A 16888-nucleotide genomic window follows, 5' to 3' on the forward strand; every position below is an offset into this window, starting at 1 on the left:
AATAATTCACATGTATATATTTAATTGTTTAATCGTGGCAATATGGTAATTCAATGGGAGAAGTGGTACATTCTTTTCAAAGATATGGGACTGGCATAACTAAATATATTAAGAACATGAATATTGAATCTTATCACATAGTATAAACAAAAATTATTTCAAAATGGATATTAGACCCAAATATAAAAGTTGAAATATAAGAATACTGGAAGAAAAAAATAAGCACAAAAAAGTTAAGTTGATGCGGCACCTGGGTGGCTCAGGGAGTTAAAGCCTCTGCCTTCGGCTCAGGTCATGATCTCAGGATCCTGGGATCAAGACCTGCATCAGGCTCTCTGCTCAGCAGAGAGCCTGCTTCCCTCTCTATCTCTGCCTGCCTCTCTGCCTACTTGGGATCTCTGTCTGTGAAATAAATAAATAAAATCTTTAAAAAAAAAAGTTAAGTTGAAATTTACTAAAATAAAAAAGATCTTCTCTTTAAAATGAATTATCATGAACATAAAATCAAGTAACAGGGTGGAAGAGAATATTCACTATATATATATATATATATATTTGTCAAAATATTTGCATCCTGAACATATATATAAACCTTCAGGGCTCAATTAAAAAACAACAGATTTAAAAATGGGTTGATGGGGGCGCCTGGGTGTCTCAGTGGGTTAAGCCTCTGCCTTCAGCTCAGGTCATGATCTCAGGGTCCTGGGATGGAGCCTTGCATCAGGCTCTCTGCTCAGCAGGGAGCCTGCTTCCTCCTCTCTCTCTGCCTGCCTCTCTGCCTACTTGAGATCTTTGTCTGTCAAATGAATAAATAAAATCTTTAAAAAAAATGGGTTGATGAATTGATAAAGAAGAGTAATATATTATTACTCAGCCATCAAAAAGCATGCAATCTTGCCATTTGCAATGACATGGACGGAACTAGAGTATATTATGCTAAGTGAAATAAGTCAGTCAGAGAAAGACCAGTACCATATGATTTCACTCATATGTGGATTTTAAGAAACAGAACAGATGACCATAAGAGAAGGGAAGGAAAAATAAGACAAAAGCAGAGAGGGAAGCAAACTATAAGAAACTCCTTACTATAGGAAATAAACTGAAGGTTGCTGGAGGGGAGGGAGGTGGGGATGTAGTATATGGGTGATGGGCACTAAGAAGGGCACTTGATTTAATGAGCACTGAATGTGATGTGCAAGTGATAAATCACTAAATCCTGCCCCTGAAACTAATAATATGTGTTAAGTAACTTGATTTTAAATACGATCTTTATAAAAGTAGGCTGAACTATTAGATAGTTAACAAAAGGAGACCTAAGAAAGTTATTAGAAGGTAAGTAGTATCATTATTCATATGGTAATTTCAAATTCAAATGCAAGGAGATACTACTAGATACCATTAGAGTGGCTAACATAAAAAAAGAAAAAGCTTGACAATAAATATTGGGGAGAGTTTGGAGCAACTAAAACTCATTTACTGCTGTGCTTGTAAAATTGTAAAATTAACCAGTGTAGAAAAACAGTTCTTGATAGAGTTAAACATGCATTTAACATATAAGCCAGCAATTTTTCTGAGGTATTTATCCCTAGGTGAAAATATTTCTTTACAAAAAAAGACTTGTTTGGGAGTAGTGATAGTAAATTCATTTATAATATCCAAACCTAGAAAAAAGTCAAATGTCCATTGATAGGTGAATAGATAAATTAATTGTGCTATTGCTAGACAATAGAATATTATTCCATATTATAAAATAACAATCCACAGATACATGCAGAAACCTGGTTGGTAGTCAAAAACATTAAAATAAGTGAAAATAATTCAGTCACAAATGAGTATATGACTCTATTTATATTGTTTTTCTAGGTCAAGCTAAACTAATAGTCACAGAAAATGATCAGTGGTTACCTAGAGCCAGTAGTGAGTTTGGATAGGTGAGGGAATTGGGTTGAAAGTCATTTTGGAAATTCTTTGGTTGATGAAAATGTAGAAAAGTTGTATATCTTGTTGAGTGGTGGTTACTGGGTGATACATGTTCCACAAAACTTACCAAACGTAGTCTAGGTAAATTTGCTTATCTTTTCAAAAAACCAACTCTTTGTGGACCTTTTCTATTGTGTTTATTAGTTGCTATTTCATTTACTTCTGCTCTTTTCTTTAGTCCTTCCTTCCTTATGCTAATTTTAGGCTCAGTTTGGTTTTCTTGTTTTTCTGTTCTCTTTTCTTTCTCTTCTCTTTCATTTGTTCTTGTGCCTTGAGGTGTAAAGTTAGGTTGCCTATATGAGATCTTTCTTCCTTCTTAAAGTAGGCATTTATCACTAAACGTCCCACTTCGTATTGCTTTTGTTGCATACGGAATGTTCTGTACCTTTCACATGTGTACCTTTAACTTTATGTAAATTATGTCTAAATGAAGTTGATTAAAAACAAAAACACCATGTCTGAATGAAGCAATCAAAGAAAGCCAGATTGAACCTATTCTTCATTATTCATTTACCTACACAATAAGTTCTATGAAAAGCTCAAATCTAAGAAGGGAATAAAAATAAATATACAGGGGCACCTGGGTGGCTCAGTTGGTCAAGTGGCTGACTTCAGCTCAAGTCATGGCCCCAGGGTCCTGGGATCCATCCCAGGATAGGCTCCTTGCTCAGCGGAGAACCTGTTTCTTCCTCTCCCTCTGTCTGCTGCTGCTCTGCCTACTTGTGCTTTCTCTCTCTCTATCAAATAACTAAATAAAATATTTTTAACAAATAAATAAATATATAAAGAAAAAGAAGCATTAATCACAGGAAATGTAAGTCTGTAAAATTTGAATATCAAAAGAATAGCACTTTGAACAGAAGCTTTTAAATGGTAGGTAAGATGTCTAAAATCACCTTTTAATCTCTGTTTGAAGTAAAATGATTAAGAAAAAATGATCATAAAAGTTAAAGTGATATTTATATAAGGCTCCAGTATGGGATTACAGGCTGTGAAGACTGTTTTATTTCTTCTCATTTCAAAGACAAATAATGAAAAATCCACTTTCATTAGGTAAGAAAAAAAAAATCTTTACAATGAGAAGGAGAATGGAGATTTGAAATGTTATACCAAGATACTAAAATGATTTTGTTCAATGTAAAATCAATGGTGAATGACAAGGATTTTGTGGTTTGAAGAAATACTTAAAGCTATGTATTTACGGAGTTCATCAATGCAAAGAGATCACTGATCATTGTCTTATAAGACCTACAAACTCAAACTAATAAATTAGAAAGCAAATTAATAATAAGCTACTTAATACGTTGATTAATCTTTTGACAGCAAAAAGACTTCACAACTCAGTTGAAGAGCTAGTTCTCTGAATAGAGAAAAATATAAAAGTGGCCAATGTATTTTTTTAAAGATTTATTTATTTATTTGACAGAGAGATCACAAGTAGGCAGAGAGGCAGGTGGGGGTCCGGGAAGCAGGTTCCCCACTGAGCAGAGAGCCTGATGCAGAGCTCAATCCCAGGACGTTGAGATCACTACATGAGCTGAAGGCAGAGGCTGAAGGCACTGAACCCTCCAGGGGCCCCAAAAGTGGCCAATGTATTTTTTCTTTGAGAAAAACACAGCAGTAAATTAAAATTTTAATAGAATATCAATGCAGCAATTATGGAAATTTTTAAAGCAATTATCACATTTGAATATATGTGATAAATTTGTAAGTATTGATATAATTAAGAATTGTATGGAAATACATAGATGATTGACATTGGTTCAAGAATGAGTTACCAAAACCAAAATGAATAGAACAAGCAATTGAAAAAAAAAAAATACTCCCTTGTATGGAGGGAAATTTTTAAAAAATTTCTTTAAAAACCAGATCATTTATTCACTTTTTAAACTGTTTAAAAGCTAGGAGAATGGGGGAAAAAACTGCATGTTCGTTTTACTAGTTAAAATATATCTGATGCCAATATTGCATGTTGAGATGCAAATTTCATTAAATTAGTATAGTCAGCCAGAATACTGTTAGAAAATCAGTTAAGTCTTATAAAAATAAAAGAAAGAGTAGGATATTAGGAAATATATTATAATTCATTATATCAAAACTTCAGAAAAGTAATAAGGATAATAGATGTTAGAAAAATATTTAACAAAATTGCTTATCCATACCAAATCTAATAATAAAAGAATGTCCTCTAAATCTGAATAAAATATCTAAATCAAACCAATGATTAGATTCGTGTGAACAGGTGAAACACTAAAATCATAGAAAAAAATATTTCATCTATTCAGCATTCTAGTGGAAAATAGGAACAATATGATTAGACATGAAAAAATTAAGAAAGGAAAAAATGATTAAAAATATCATTATTCTAGACTGCTATAATTTTTCACCTAAAAACCTTAATAAAACTCACTGAGGGGTACATGGGTACCTCAGTCAGTTAAGCAGCTGACAGCAGCTCAGGTCATGACCTCAGCATCCTAGGATTAAGCCCTGTGTCTGGTTTGCTCAGTGGGCAGTCTGCTTCTCCATTTCCCTGTCTACCCCTCCCCCTGCTGTTGCCCTCTCTTAAATAAATAAAGTCTTTTAAAAAAACCTGAAAAATTGAAATAATATTCTTTAGTAATCAAATAGTCAATAAATGTGCAACAATCAAAATCACTATTTTTCATTTATTCATAATAAATAATAATAATTCATTAACTTCCTGATGATAACTGAGTAAGATAGAGAATCCAATGTGCAGGGTCTTAAAACAAGCCTGTTTAAAATTAGCCTCAACTGGGCTCCTGGGTGGCTCAGTTAGTTAAGCATCTGCCTTTGGCTCAGGCCATGATCTCAGGGTCGGGAGATTGAGTCCAGCATCAGGGTCCCCGCTCAGTGGGAGTCTGTTTCTCTCTCTACCCCTCCTCCCTGCTCATGATCTCTCTCTTCTCTCTCCAACAAATAAAATCTTTAAAAAATAAAATAAAATTAACCTCAACCTGCAACACTAAATAACATTTATTCCTTGGAAATTTTGGATGAATATCTGATAGTTATGGGCACTGAGATACCTGACATTTCAAAATATTACATTTTTAATTTATTGATGAGGATATGGAATGAACTTTGACAAAGTAAAATCAATTCTAGAATTTATCTGTGGTAGAAACTTCTACTGCTCCCACACATCTACCTCTTTGTTTCTGGACAAATGAGAGAACTACCATTTTACATCCCTTGGCAGTTAGACTCCTGTAACTAATTCTGGCCAATGGGCTGGGCACAGAAGTGGTATCATTTTACACACAGAAGCATTTAGTTACTGCTGTGATTCTTCAGTCTTTCTTTTCTTGCTGTGGTGATCATGGAGTTAGCCACTGGTTGAGATAACAGAACAAAAGTTCAAAGTACCAGAAGCACTCTGTCATCACAGAGAGGACCATTACTTAGGAGATTTCCTTGAAACTGCAGTAGACTTTGTGGGTGAGAAGCCAGTTGCATTTCTGAGGAGTCGATATTGTACCACAACATTCTTCACAAAAACACTCATTATAACATTGATACAATTTATTAAAAAAAACCTGGGAAAAACTAGTATCATAGATAGGAAACAGATTAAATAAATTACAGTACACCTACACATGTGTATAGAAGAATACACAATACTTTGTTGACTATAGTAATTTGTGATGAGTCAGGATTTGTGTCAAGGTTGAGTAAGACTCATTTTACATGATAAGATTTTCATTTTTTGAACTGTGTAATGTGATATGTGATCTCTATAATGATTCTTCTTTATAAAAATTTAATCTATATTGACAGCCTGCTATGTATCTAACATTTTCAACCTTAAAGCTTTATAAGATAGGTTAGAAAAATATTTTCGCTAAACATTGAGTATGTATAAATGTCTGACTAAATTACTTAATAATCTCATTAGAAATTAGCAAATATGTAGAGATTAAAATTAAACATCAAAAAATTTAAATTTGAAAATGGAAAATAGTGTTCAAAACTAAAAGAAAATTTCATTTTTCTTTTAATTTTTAAAAATATTTTTAAAATATTTTATTTATTCATTAGTCATTTGAGAGAGAGAGAGAGAGGGCACAAGCAGAGGGGAGAGGCAGACAGGAGAGGCAGACTTCCCATGAGCAGGAAGCCAGTGTGGGGCTGGACTCCAGGACCTGGAGAGCATGACCTGAGCTGAAGGCAGATGTTTAACCATCTGGGCCACCCAGGTGCCCCAGAAAACTCTATTTTTCACCTTGAAGCAAAATCATTGGGAAAAAAATCATAGACTTCATAATCATAATGTGTTACCATTTATAATATAACTCGTTTATCAGGATTTCAACCTAGACAATTACAGAATTAAATATTGAGCCAGATATTTCATGTATAAAACTGTAGCTTTGAAAGTTATGTAATCATGAAATACTCATTTTATTTAGTCTTGTAATATGTGATTATTAATTTATACTCATAAAATAAATTTATGGTAATTAAATACTTATTTTCTTATGTATTGCATTACTGTTTAAGATTTTACTTGCATCAATTTTTTCTCTAATGAAAATATCATGATGGACCATTTTCCAACTTGAAGATTCACTAATGCTATGATCATTTTCTAATAATTATAAGCCAGAACTTATGAAGTTCCTTCATTTACTTAACACCTGACATATTAAGTATATCTCTTCAAAAGAGCTTAAATCTGAAAATTATTACCTCTTTTGAGCCTGGAAAACTAATACACATGATGCACAGATTGCTCAGTGCTGAAATAACTCATTCAGTGGGGAAAATGGAAATAAAGAACATTTGACAGGTTTTTAAAGAACAATCTTCAGGGAACAGTACCCTGTTTATATTCATTTGTGAGGCTCCTAATAATAAAAGCTTCCCTTAAAATACTATCAGTTGTTTTACAAGGGAGTCCTCACTGAAATGCAGATAGCTTTAAGTTAAAAAAACTTTTTGCAACGTTCTTGAAGCATTATATTTGTTTTACACAGTTTTTATTGGACCCTAATTTCAAAGAAACTTAAACATAAAAAAGCCCCAATTTATAGACTCAAAGCACTCATCACTAAACTTTTAAAGTGCATTTTATTGGACAACAAAAACGTGCTAAGATGTGATTTTCTGTGGTAAATTACTGGCTCAACGATGTCTCTCTTCTCTTGTAAATGACCTAGGGTTGGTCATTTCAACTATATTTTATTTAAAAAGTTTCCTAAGTGCCAAGCACAGTGCTTGGCTTGAAAACAAGATTGCACTAGGTCTCTGCCACTGAAGCTAACTTCCTGTCTGTGGGTTATTCTGGTCCTGAATGCTTTCTGTCTATCCTATACAGACATACACAAATTCATGCACATAAATGCACGTGCATGCATGCACTCAAACTCTTGCATACAAGACTGCGTACCCACCCCACCCCTGCCAGAACTTTATTACTAGTATTTGCAGAAGTTCTTTCTTGCATCATTAATTTTCAGCATTATATTAGCTGTGCACAGGTAGAGTGCCTGGATGCCACTCAGGAGAGGCATGTTTTCCTGTCATGATGCATATTTATCATTCTGTTCCTCAATCCAGATGATGGGTTGCTTATAGGAGGATAAATGCCTCATGGAGTTCCCAATGAACAAATAGCAGAACCATCTGTGGAAAGACATTGGAGCAAGGATTGGCAGTGGGGAAGACTTCAACTAATCCTGCCTTCTTGTGATCAGGATTAGTTGAAGTCTAATCCTGCCTTCTTGTGATCAGCTAGTTATCTTGGAAATGAGTAAAATTGATGATGCTGGGTTTTCAGGAAGTGTAAATAATGTCTTCTCTCTTTTTTTAAAGTCAGCTTCTGTTCATATTATGTGGCCAATATTTACATTATCAGCCTCTTCTGTCCCTTTTTATTGATTATCCCAGTTATGGAAAGTGAAGGGGGAAGGGTACAGGTCATAAGTTGAATACTATTATCTGGTATGGTGAATTATACTGCCTAGTTCTCATAGAAGCATTCATATTTCTCTAATTTTTGCCTTGTCTATTTTGCTGTTAGCCATGATTCAGAAGCAGAAAACAGAAAGATGCAACTCTGCGAGCAACAAGGAACATTTGAGAATTATGCAAAAACGGCATCCAAAAGTTTTACCGGGGATTTGAGTTAAACGCATAGTGAAATTCTAGCCTGGGATGCTGACTGAATTTTAATGATATCATTTGGTTCCTAACTTATGTCTCAGGCAGTCAAGTTTAGAAAAATGCAAAATATCTTGGGAACTGAAGATGACAAAGCTTGATGACACCTGTCTCCTCACTTCATTCCCAAGCTTTTGTCAGCTTTACCAGCACGTAGCATCTTTTTGTCATCTCATAACAGCTAAGGTTTCTAGTTTCGGTTGCATGAAGTTTCACTCAAACTTCATTATCTCTTCACCACCGAGAAGAAATTTCACCTGCTTCTGCAGGCATTGCTCCAAAATTTGGGGAGGTTGAACCTTGGTAGGAACTTTTGGCCTCAACAATGGTGAGGCTGAGGTCCCACAGGGTCACCCCCCAAAGATGAGTCAAATGTGTACTCTGTCCTTAACCTAATTATGGTTTGAGATGGAAATGCCATGATTATCACTGGTAAAGTTGGTACAATAAATGCTTACTATTCTTTGAGAGTATTTTATTCAGCTCTAGTAGGGAAGAAACACAACAGGATGGATGAAACTCATGAGAAGTGATAAATATACACAATGATTAGTAACTTGTGAGACATACTAGTCATAGAATAAAAGGAGCACCTGTGTTTTGCATCTGATGAAATGGATGGAACAATCAAGTATATTAGAAAAGGATAGAAACACCAAGTAAATCTTAAATAAAGGGAACAAACCCTGAGAGCTATTGATAGACAGCATTCTTAAACCAAACAGACTTCCACTGATGTTATTGCCAAATTTAGCAAAATGAAAATGTAGGACACCCAATTAGATTTGTGTTTTAGGTAAACAATGCACGTCTTTTGTTTGTTTGTTACTTTAAGAATGACCCATGAAGGTGGCGCCTGGGTGGCTCAGTGGGTTAAGCCACTGCCTTCAGCTCAGGTCATGATCTCAGGGTCCTGGGATCGAGTTCTGCATCAGGCTCTCTGCTCAGCAGGGAGCCTGCTTCCTCCTCTCTCTCTCTCTCTGCCCGCCTCTCTGCCTACTTGTGATCTCTCTCTGTCAAATAAATAAATAAAACCTTAAAAATAAAAAGAATGACCCATGAAATATTTGGGACATACTTATATTCAAAATAAAGGTTGTTTACCCCAAATTTAAATAGAACTCAGGGCCTGTGCTTTATCTGGCAAAACTATACTGGTAATACCCATTATGATGCATGCAGTTCTGCCCTCATGCAGATAAAACCTAGAGCAGCTAAGCATCTTAACCAGTAAGCTATGGCTCTAGCAGAATGAAAGCTACATTTTCCATTCTTTAACAGAGCAAGTAGGGCTTGTTGGTTCTTATCACCTTCCATCTGTCAGCCTCTTGTCTCAAATCTCCACTCTAGTCCTTGTCACCATACCACCAGTGGGGTAGGCTGAGAGTGAAAAGACATGACCATTTAAGACAGAGGATTCAGACAGTGTATTAGTCCACTTGGGTTGCTCTAACAAAACGCCAGAGTGGGTGGCTGAAATGACACACTTGTATTATGTGTGTCTAATATCAAGATGTTAGATGATTTGGTTCTTGGTGATAACCTCCTCCCAGGTTTGTAGATGGCTGCATTTTTGCTGTGTGCTCATGTGATTTTTCCTTGGTTTCTCAGATTTCTGGTGTTTCTTCTTAGAAGTATGATAATTTTATTGGATCAGGGTCTCACTTCTATGTACTCATTTAACCTTGATTATTTCCTTAGAGGTCCTAATTCCAATTGCAGTCACTCTGGGGGTTACGGCTTCAACATATGAATTTCGTGGGGGACACAATTCAGCCCACAACAGACATAATAGTATTTAAATTACATGCATACTTCAAGGGTGTTGCTTACCTCATCTCCTTTTCCTTGATTCCTGATGTATGTTTTAAGTTGGTATAATAAACCCATCTGCTTTGAGCATCTTAATTTGGGCTTCCAGGCTTTCTGTCCTGTTCTACTGAATAGTTTTCTAGAAGAGGAATCAGCTATCATTTGAAAAAGTATGTCCCAGGTACTAAAGACTATTGGCAAACTGAAGTTGTAGATTTTTCTTTAATGTACTATTTTGCGTTATTCTAAGAAGAAAAGGACTTCATACAAGAAAAAAAAATAAGTCACTTCCATAAATATTTACCTGGGATGGTGAATTTCAAACATTAGCCTGCATCATAATTCCCCATATATCTTTTTAAAACATGGATTGTGTAGGACCCCACTCCTGAGTTTCTGATTCAGCGGGTTTTTGGTGGGGGAACTTGGGTTTACAGTTCTTACAGATTCACAGGTGATGCTGATGGTATAGATTTGGGAACACACATTAAGAAGCAGAAGCCTAGGAGATACACAAATCAAATATTATTCATTACAATTGTTTTTAGGCAGATGGGATTAATAAAAGACCATGAACTGTGAGGACAGTAGACCTTTATTGGACCTAAAATATTTTTCCTTCCAATTTTTTTCTTTGTTCTTTTTTTAGTATAGTTGATGCACAATGTTACATTAACTTCAGGTGTACAATTCAGTAATTTGACAGATTTATACATTATGCCATGTTCACCACAAGTATAGCTACCATCTGTCTTGTTACATCACTATTACAGTATCATTGACTGTATTCCTTATGCTATGCCTTTTATTCCCATGACTTATTTATTCCATTGCTGCAAGTCTATAGCTCCCATTTAACTCAACCTCCCAGTCCCCTCCCTTCTGGCAACCGTGGGTTTTTACTCTATATTTATAGGTCTGAGTCTGTTTTTATTTGTTTATTCATTATTTTATTTTTTAGATTCTGCTTATAAATGGAATCATTTGATATTTGTCTCTTTCAATCTGACTTACTTCAATTAGCATAATATTCTCTAGGCCCATCCATGTTGTCTCAAATGGCAAATCTTATCCTTTTTATGGGTATATAATATTCCAGCCTGTGTGTATGTGTGTGTGTGTGTGTGTGTGTGTGTGTGTGTGTGTGTGTATGCACAAACACCATTTTCCTTATTTTGGGTAAATATTATTGACCATATGATATTTCTATTTTTAATTTTTTGAGGAACCTCCATACTCTTTTCGTGGTGGCTCCACAAATTTACATTCCTATCAACAATGCACAAAGTTTCCTTTTTCATATCCTTACCAACACTTGCTATTTCTTGTCATTTTGACTTTAGCCATTCTAACTAATGGATAGTGGTTATCTCTTTGTGGTTCTGATTTGCATTTCCCTGATGATTAGTGATGTTAAACATCTTTTCACGTTCTGTTGGCCATCTGTATATCTTCTTTGGAAAAATGTCTATTCAGGTCCTCTGCCCATTTTTTAATTGGATTGTTTATTTTTTTTAAAGATTAAGTTGTGTAAGTTCTTTGTATATTTTTGATATTAACCACTTATTGGATATATCATTTGCAATACCTTCTCTCAATTAGTAGGTTGTCTTTTTTTGTTGTTGATCCTTTCCTTTGTTGCGTAAAAGCTTTTTATTTTGATGTAGCCCCAATAGTTTAGTTTTGTTTTTTTCCCCCTTGGCTCAAGAGACAGATCTAGAAAAATATTGCTATGGCCCATGTCAAAGAAGTTACTGCCTATGCACTCTCTTCTGGAACTTTTATGGTTTCAGATCTTACATTTAGGTCTTTAATCCACTTTGAATTTATTTTTGTGTGTGGTGTGAGCAAGTGGTCCACTTTCATTCTCTTGCATGTAGCTGACTAGTTTTTCCAGCACCATTTGTTAAAGAGACAGTCTTCCCCCATTGTGTATTCTTGCTTCCTTTATCATAGATTAACTGGCCATGTAATCATGGGTTTGTTTCTGGGCTCTCTATTCTGTTCCATTAATCTGTGTGTCTATTTTTGTGCCAGTACCATACTGTTTTGATTACTACAGATTTTTAGTATATCTTAAAATATGGTATTGTGATACCTCCAACTTTGTTCTTCTTTTTCAGGATTGCTTTGGTTATTTGGGGGGTCTTCTGTAGTTCCATTCCGATTTTAGTATTTAGTATTATTTGTTCAAGTTTTGTGTAAAATGCTATTGGTATTTTGATTGGGATTGCTTTTTGAATCTATAGATTGCTTTGGGTACTATGGACATTTTAACAATATTAGTTCTTCCAATCCATGAGCATGGAACATCTTCTCATTTGTTTGTTTTATCTTCCATTTCTTTTATCAGTGTTTTATAGTTTTCAGAATATACATTGTTCACCTTTTTGGCTAAGTTTATTCCTAGGTATTTTATTCTTTCTCATTCATTTTTTAAAAATTTCCCTTTCTGCTACTGGACCTAATTTTAACCAACTGTGTGCAAAATTGTGGATCATTCTGTCCTATCCAGTGTGCTAATATGTATGACAACCATGAACTCCCACTCTTTAACACTTACAGAAATTATGACTTCTTTTCCCTTCAGTGGGCTACTTGATGAACAACTTCTCTGTCAGTGTATATTTCCTTCCTGGTAAATTAATAGATTCAAGTTGAAATGTTTTATCTCTCGTTGTCTTTCCTATGTGATAAATTCATGATCATTTTAGAAATCTTATAATCCTGTAGGTTCTTCAGAGGAGCTCATTTGTACATTATTAAGTAAAACTTTCTTAATATGGAGTCACTCCCCTCTGCCAATATGTCAACATGGTATAGTCACTCTCCAATTATTATATATTTCAGTGTAATTATATGATTAATATTTTTGTTTGGGGAACAAGGAAATGAGTCTGGTAGTGCTTCTTTAGTCATTGATACTCATGTGTATTTTTCCATCTTCTCCCTGTAGAAAGAAAAAGCAAGTCCTGTGGACTTCTCTATCAGTAACTTCCCAGTAACTGTCTTTGAAATAAAGTGTTAGATTAAGGCAAGGAGAAGAATGATCTCTTATAATATAGAAATTTGCTTGGCTTCCTCCAGCACTTAGCTGTCTCTGTGTATAACATTGTACATTTCCACATGATGTGCTTTCTTGACATTCTCTCCTCTTTAAGGAAATGGATACTCTGAACCATACTTTACTCACAGTTAGTATTTCCCTAGATTCTATGTGAATCATCTTACATGCATTAAACAATGCAGTAGTCACAACAACTCTGTGAGTTAGGTCCTAATATGCCGATAACCCCTTTGAAAGATGAGATACCTAGAAGTTGAAAAGATGAATTTAACTAAGATCACAGAAACATCAAGTGGCACAGAGAAAACATAAACTTGAAAGTTTGACTCTTAACAACATTTATCGGTCAATAACATAGTTAATCTTTTTCAAATAATCATAAGAACAATAATTTATGTTTCTCATCACTAGAGTTCATATAAATTTAGCAATCTAAGCCATAATTCAGTATCAAAATAGTAGCTTTTATTATTTAGCATTTATAAAACAACAATGTTTTAGGACAATGTGCCAAGCTTATTCTGGCTTTATGGGAATCCTTCATACTTCTGGGTATAACCAGATGTATTTTTATTATATTTGGAAAGTATAGCCACATGGGAATTAAATAATCAGTTTGTGCTTAAAACATTAGATCACCTTCTAGAAAAAAATGAACTGGGAATCAATTAATAAGCAAATTAATTTTCAATTAATACCATTAATTAATTATAATTAATAATTATCAATTAATAGGCAATTAATAAGCTTATCAGTTAATAAGCAAAAATGGAACAATGTACATTATATCAAAAGGTGATATTTGAGCCAAGTTCTATTTATTAAGGTTTCCCTTAACTGGGTCTGGTAACACTATATTCTTGTGCTTGATATTTGCCTTTTAAACCAGAATTTGGGTGAAATTTATATATGCAATTGGGTAACAAAGCTTGGGGTTTTGTTCTCTTCACTGAGTGTGTTAATTTTCCTGAGTGTTGAAATAATATCTGAAAAATATTAATAATGATGATTGTGATGAAGATGATAATACTAGTATGTGTAATAATGTCCAAATTCTTCATAGGCCCCATCTAATTTGATGGTCTTTTCTTTATTACCAGATGATTATTTTGTGTCCATTCAATTCAAAAACCTTTGGTTCTCTGATTCAGAAACTTACTTTTCCATGAGCTTAGGCATGCAAACTTGTCATCTTAGAGACCTTACACATATAATTTTACTGAACAATTTCTTTGGAATTTTACTTTATCTTTTATTCATGGAACTACTTAACTTTGACACTTGAGGATTATTAATGAGGTGTGTAAGCTTATTTTTAGAAGAGAAGACACAAATTCACACAGATATTTCTTTCTTAAAACTGTATAATGAGCTGTTATAAGACCTGTTTTAATTCTTGGACATGAGCTAAATAAAATTCCATTGTGAAGAAACCCGTTTCCAAAGGAAAGCAGGTGCTTTAATGATGTTGACTTATTGATTCTGCTTCCAGGAGCCTGTTACAAACTAAATGCCGCTCTCATCTGTTTATATTAATCATAATCCTATCCACTTATGTACCTTAGTAAAACAAACAAGCAAACGTGAGTCTGTTTTTTAATTCAAGCATGTAAATAAAAGACACTAAATAAATTAATAAAATGGAGAAACAGCCTGAGTTAGTTTGAACTCCTTTGAAGGACATTGAGTTTATCCACTTTAAGAAACCAGACTTTGTTAGGTTAATCAATAACCATTTAATTCCAGTTAATTAGCTTATATGTACATATTTGCATCTCAGTGTGCATTTAAGAAAGTAGCTCCTTTCAGTCAAGTTATTTTCAGATTTAAATTGTGTCTACTTTAAATTGAAGTTCTCTCCCAATGGCCTCAAATGTGTTGGATATGAGTTAAGTTCATGCTGACAGATGGGGGAATTGATTCAAAGGAAGAATGTCATTTCAAGCTTTTCCAGCATATCTGCACTGTAACTTGAAAATGAATTCTCAGAATAATAATTCATATTTGGCCCTTGGTCCTACAGTAATCCAGTTTGCTTATTTGGAAGGCAGTATGACTAATGAACTGAGCAAATGAGAACTAGCTCTTGAGAAGTCCATATTGAAGGTAGCATGCAGCTTTGTGGATAGCCATTCCTTGGGTCTCATCTTTGGTGAACACTTACTGAACTGTGGTGAGTTTAATTCAGAGCCTACCTATAATAGTGGAAATGGTGCTCATAAATTACTGCTGGGATTCATTTTTATTGGCTTTGAAAGTAAAATATACAGACACTAAAGTAAGAACTCTGTGATAACAGTTGTAATTAAAAATATGGGCCAAGTTAAGTTCATCATGTACACTATCTTTTCAAAGCAAAATAGGGACATGTTGTGATGTTACCAGCCAAATTAATATTTTAGTTCAATTGGTTTTACTAGTGATACACAGACATAATTCTTCAAAATTTCCATAAAAACAGTGTAGGAAAATGAGCCCAAGTTATAATTCAGAACAAAGAATCATTTTCCCTGAGAAGAGTTATAAAAAGAAAGATAAAGATGTCTAACTTTTAGTTCATAAAGAATCTGATATTCAGACCTTAGTTCTTATGTTATTTTTTTATTACACAAATTTGAACTGAATGTCTACTGTGTTTCTGACACCGTTCTAGGTCCTGGGGAGAAAACAGGGGTAACCTGGGGGGGAAGAGATCCGTGTCTGTGGCCAGTTTCCCAACATATCTGTTCTCTAGCATTAAAGGAGTTATGGTTCAGTAAGTGTTATCGCCACTTATCTTAAGATACCTGGAAAATATTTAATGGAACTTATGACACACAGTAGATACTCTGTTAATACTGGTTTATTCTATTGTTGACCTTATTTTGGGAAGTTAAGTATGAATAAAACATGATCTTCACCCACAAGGAGCTCATGATCTACCGTATAAGAGATTTACTCCAGTTTTGTGGCTCCTTGTGGGTCAAGATCTGTATTATGGTCCACATAATCTAAACCTGTATGAGGTGATGGTGATGATGATGGTAATGATGAAAATACTGTGCCTAGCATTGTGTTAAATGCTTTAGTTATTTTAGGAATCTTCAAAATGGCAGACTAAAGTTTAAATTATTAAGATTATTGTCATATGTAGAAATTGCATATTATAAATGTAAAATAACTTTCCTCATATCCACACAGCTAGTGAAGTCATGAAGGGATTAAATTTAACTCATGTTCATAGAAGACTAAATTTTTATTAACTTCCCAGCTTAGGCTTTCAACTCTAGTGTCACATTCTCAACATCATTTGTTTATTATTGAAAAATGAAAAGAGAAATATATTTTAATATTTATAATAATAAAATATAGTCAGTGCAAACCCAGGTTATAACTAGACATTTTCAATGTATTATTCCCTGGTAAATTTTTTTAAGAAAGACCATTTCATATTCAGATATGAATGTAACCTTTCTAATCATAAACACATTTATTGCACACAATGTTTTCTTAATTGTGAGACATCTTAAAAACAACCTAAAATACACATACATCTACCTTGGAATAACCTAGAAATTACTGAATTCAACCATCTAGGGGCTTTCCAGCTGTTTTTATATATAAACTAATCTGACTTTCATTTCTTTCCCACTGATTTTCTTCTCTGAGGTGATTTTTTTCATGATATTATATTGTTTTTTTCCCTCCTGAAGTGCCAACAATAATATATTTTTTATACACCAAGATCATGCATTTCAAGTGATATCTTCTTGAAATTACTTTTGTTTTATTAATTTAACAAATTTAGAGACTATCAGTAACCTAAAATATTTTAAATAATATATGTACCTAATTTCAATA

The sequence above is a fragment of the Mustela erminea genome, chromosome 13 (genome assembly GCF_009829155.1).
Source record: "Mustela erminea isolate mMusErm1 chromosome 13, mMusErm1.Pri, whole genome shotgun sequence".
Classification (NCBI taxonomy): domain Eukaryota; kingdom Metazoa; phylum Chordata; class Mammalia; order Carnivora; family Mustelidae; genus Mustela; species Mustela erminea.